We start from the raw sequence: 5,512 nt of genomic DNA, 5'->3' as shown, positions 1-5,512 counted from the left end.
CTACTTCATGTAGCCTAATGCTACTCAAATACGCCCATTTGGCAACATCATCCTGACATGGCACATTGACTTTAGATACAGGCATTTTTGTTTGTGTCAGAACAGATGGTAGCTCAATAAAATCATCGGTGTCGAATCCAGACACCTCCAGACCGGTAACTATAGTAGTGTTAATGGTTTTAGTCTGCCCCATTGTCCTCAACACTACATTACAGTTTTTTCCTGATACTCCCAGCCTTTCAGCCAAACTTGTAGTACAGAAGGTACCAGAGCTCCCAGGATCCAGGAAAGCATAAGTATGCACAACTCTATTACTTTTCTGACTTTTCACCTGCACAGCCACAATGGAAAAGACGGCAGTATCCTCATCACCAGCCCCAATATGACTACACGTCTGCTGCTTCCCGGGTACAGTGCTTACAGTTTCTTTGGAGGTTATCCTTGTAATATCCTTCTCCACATGCAGGACAGATGGGTGTTTCCTGTGACACACTTCACAATCCAAACGACTCCTACAGTCTTTGCTCGTGTGTCCATGTTTCAAGCACCCAAAACAAACGCCCTTCTCCTTTAGAAACTGAATCTTGTCCTGTTGTGTCTTTCTTCTAAACTGAAAGCATTTTTCCAGAGTGTGATTGGTAAGATAGCAGAACATACATTTGAGCTGGTTACTGTGAGCTGTCAAGTTTTCCATTTCTCTATGTCCATCCTTTGGTGCATTAATGCTGGTGGCAAATGTACCACTTTTCGTTTTCTGGTTAACTTGCATGGATAGCTTTGTATAGCTGGCTGGAGAAACATCATTAATATTTCCAAACAGAGGATCTGAAACAATTTTGACTTGTTTTTCAATGAAATTCACAAAATCAACAAACACTGCTCTGTTTCCAGTTTGTTCCAGTATGTCACATGCCACATTTCTCCACTTTTCCCTCAGCTTGTATGGGAGTTTCATTAGGATCGTCCTGAGGTTAGCTGGCATGTCCAACTCCTTCATATACTTTATATGATGTACTATATTGGAGCAACCTCGAAGGAACAAAGCAAATGACTGCAAAGCATTAACATCCTCAGGTTTTATTGAGGGCCAGTTGTTGATTTTGTCCATGTAAGCAGAAGAGATCTTATGTTCACTGCCAAAATGTTCAATCAAAAGCGCTTTTGCTCTTTGATAACCTGGTTCAGAGGGCATATGTTGACAACTTCTTACAATGTCTCTTGGTTGCCCCCTTGTATACTGTTCTAGAAAGTACAGACGATCACTGAAATTTTGAGTTTTATCCTCAATGCAATTTTCAAAGGCTCTGAGAAAAGATTTGAAATACAGGGGATCACCATCAAATACAGGTATATTTCTCATAGGCAGGGCAGAGGCTGTGTTTTGTTGGACCAACAGCGTAGTTATTTCATTTTGACGCTGCATGATGTTCAAAATGTCCAGAGAATTGATGGATGGATTATCATCACAAACATCTTGCAAACCCAGTGATTGTGTACCTTGCCTTTGAAACACAGGAATGACATTAGGTATGGGTAGTTGTTTTACAACATGTTTGGGTTGAACACCAACAGGGACAGAATTTAACAAGCGACTGGAGGTAGGTTCAGAGCTTTTATTGGTGGGCACATAGCGTTCAGCATTCGGATTTAGTTCATATGTCCCTTGAGTTTCTGACCTTTTCAAGTAAGAATTCATACCATCTGATGTTTGAGATGCACATCTTGACACGTTACCGCCATACTTTGAGCTTACTTCCAGAACCTCCAATTTTGCATTTGTCACCTTTAATTCTGCCTCCAGAGCAAGTTGTTCCTTTTCTCTCCTTAAATGTTCCTGTTTCTTACGTAAGTCCTCTTGTTCAAGTCGTATTTGTTCCTCCTGATCCTCCAAAATATGCCTTTGTTTCAGAGCAGCCATGCGTTCCTGTAACGCTGCTCTTTCTGCTTGCGCCAATATTTTTGCAGATGCACTGGATGAAGTCTTTGAAAGCTTAGAACCAGCCATTGAACACATTGCAGAACCTTTATTGGATACACTGTCCTCAGGCCCAATATCAGTTGGATTATCAGGTGGTTTAGTCGGAAGTTCATATGAATGGCCTGTGTTTGATAACCAACCTTTGACGTCATCAATAAAGCTTGAAAAACACTTTTCCTTTTGTTCAAAATATTTCTCTTGTTTCTCCTTCTCATCCTGAGGTATGTCCAGTGACACAAATGACAAATGATGTTGTTTTGCCTCATCAACACATATTATCATTTGATCCAAAAGAGACTTGACTGCATCAATATTGTCTGCAGAATGCATCAACTTATCCATCTGATTCATGCACGATTTGGCTCGTCTGCATTGCATCGATCTCTTTTCCTGACACGTTTGCATAAAAAACATCATTCCTTTAGCAGTAAAACTTGTGCGTCTTCTTGTAGGAAGCGCCGTGTCGCTCGTGGCTTTAGATGCAACGTCAGACATTTTACTCTTTGTTGATGTCGGTCATGTACACACACAGAGTTGTTTGCCAAGACTGAATAAAGCACATACCTTGTGGAACTTTGCTTGTTGCGGTGGTTGCCTTTGTACACAGAGTTGAATGCACGCAGTAGCTGTTGTTGTTGCGCGCGGCCGTGCGCATCACCTGTGAAGGCTTTGGGCCTTTGCAAATTCAAATTGCAACAAATAATGTCCTCCACTCCGTAGTGCGGCTCCAGCGCTCCAGTATTGTCACCGTTATCCAGTACGGTGTCCAAGGAAACTTTACACTGTCGGATGGGTCGTATTATTCGATGTTTGCACTGTATCCAGCCCACGCCTCCGTCACTCCTAGGCCCTTTCCTTTGTTTGTCTCCCGCATCCAGGTGAGTAATCCACTTTCCAAACGGTAATCCAGCAAACGACAAGTCCAGTATCCACGTAAACCAACGATATATCCAGGGCGGGTTTTTTACTTAATGTAGTGGCCATTTGTCCATAAACTTAAACAAAACAAATAATAACAAACTTCTCAAATGGCCACTTGAGGCTAGGTCATGGTTAGGCTTTACGCAGGTTCAGAGGTACCAAAGCAAAGTGCTGTCCATACCAAGATTGAGTTTAAGAAGGTTTATTCACATACATGAGCAAGCTCACAGACATTCTTGCTGCCTCTCTCACGCTGGTAAAAAACCATATGCCCTCCTAGCCTGAAGCACCTCCCACCTTGACCTACTTTATGCAAATGAACATAACACCATGTGACCAATAAACGACAATACAAGTAAAGCATAAATACAAAATAAACCAAATTAACCTTAGCAAGAAAATAAATGAATAAATGAAGCTATAAATTAACTTAAGCCCAAAATAAACAAAAATAACAATATAGCTCCAACACAGACTTTTCATCGAAGTGGGTCAATACATTAGTGCAAATTAAAGTGTATATCTATATCTGATTATGAGATGTAGGAGATGCATCGCCCTCCCTCAAGCAGTTCAGTAATACAAATACAAGTTAATTTCACGTGTGTCCACTCCTTCAGGAATCACATGGGAAATAAACAAACAGAAAGAAAAGGGAAAAGGGGTCTTTTTTAATAGTCACTCTTCTTCTAAATGAAAAAGATTTACCTATTAGCAATCTGCCTCCAGGCAATGTCTTGTGACTGAGCGCTGTGTCATCGATTCTGACAGTCGGACAAATAAAGCCACGACACCATCTGATCCAATGTTTATTTAGAGGCTTTGTTGGTATTTTGCGTCCTTCAGCTGCCATAGAGCTGTAACCTATTCTGGGTTCGGTACAGTATTTTCTCCCTTTTTGTCGACTTTGTTATTGGGCGAGTGTTTCTATTCCATATCATGGGGAGGATGCAATGAAAATATAACACACACACACACTTATGATAATGGCTTATGGATTAGACTTTATTTCACACACCTAACCAAACACTCATTGGCTTTGAGAAATGACATATTTGTATTTTTTGCACGTAACATTTGTTGTACTACTTACAGGTGATATCCATTATTTCTCATATTATCTTCAGCTCTAGCTAATGGTGACTTTTATTATTTACGGGGCTGTGTATTATTATCTATTCAATATAGTCTGTAAAAGATATGTAAGAAACAGAAGCAGAGTAATCAAGATGCTGCCTACTGAATGTACTTGATGAAAAGGTTCAATATTTCCCCTTACATTAGGTCAAGTAACATTTTCAAGTTTATTATTATACCTACAATTTTGCATTTCAGAACAATATTTTGTATCTTCTACCCAGCTACATTTATCGCATAACTTTTCAGGTTAATAACACAAAATATATTGAAAATGCATGGATTGCCATGATCTGACACTTGACTCACAACCCTAGTTAAAAAGAGCTCCATATTAACAAGCTGTAGCCTTAAAGGGATGAACACAATGATCAATCATTTTAAATCATTCATCTAATTAAACTGAAATTGATTAAAGTATAATGAGTACTTTTGGTACTATAACTAGATTTTGATGTTAAATACTTTGGTAACGACATACGTTTTTTAAACAAATGATGTATACTTGAATAAATATTTCTACATATTTAAATAAGTAGGGTACTTTACTGCACTGCTGAAAATGCCAAGTCTTAACAACCATATTGATCGAATTAATGGTAAAAATAATAATAAGATTAAATATTAGACACTATTACAGGGTTGTTATGACACTTTTTTTTTCTCTAGTGAATTCTATTGTGATACATATAATTGCATAACATGTGCAATCCACTGTGCCGTATTAGCAAATCTTTCAATCGGGTTATATCATATTTTTGTTTTTGTAATTTCCACTTTTCTAAGTAATTATTTATTTTAGCATACTTGTTTTGATCTCGTTTTTCTACTCATGATTCTTGTTTATTTAATATCCTGCAAATAATACAAGATTATCAATCTTGTTTTATCATGAATCAAAAAACTGCTTATGAAAGCGTTTCAAAGCGTTTCATTGGCAGTGTTTTCGACGCATTAGAAGCAACAAGAAAATACGTGTTGTCGTTGTTTGTTTTTCCTTTATATCTGCAGTGGTGTTTTTCCAAAGTAGGTGCACCCGTGAAAGGGAAATACATCCCGCACTCCTCAAAATCTCTCATTTATATCAATATGATGTTATCCAGAACAACAACCGTTTCTAAAGCAAATCCCATCCTTTCAGTATTTTTCCCAACCCTTTGCTTCTCCAACAGCATCACGATGGAGCTCATGAGATGCGAGTGCGCGCCGCACAACGTGGCCGGGGCGCAATGTAAACAAAGGATGTCCAGTCAATAGACGGGCACATTAAAACCTTTGGCTTTTTATTCTTTTTGTCTTATGAAGTCAATCAGCTTTTTTCCCCGACCCGTATTCTAGCAAGTGAACGCTATACCTGCGGAGGGAGGGAAAGTAGAATAAGACCCCCCCCCCCCCGCCCCGCACACACACACACACACACACACCCGCCCCCTCCTCGTCTTAGGCGGTGTAACACGACGCTTCAGAGTTGCCATC

Source organism: Pungitius pungitius, chromosome 2, assembly GCF_949316345.1.
Source record: "Pungitius pungitius chromosome 2, fPunPun2.1, whole genome shotgun sequence".
Lineage (NCBI taxonomy): Eukaryota > Metazoa > Chordata > Actinopteri > Perciformes > Gasterosteidae > Pungitius > Pungitius pungitius.
This window is presented reverse-complemented; position numbering follows the sequence as displayed.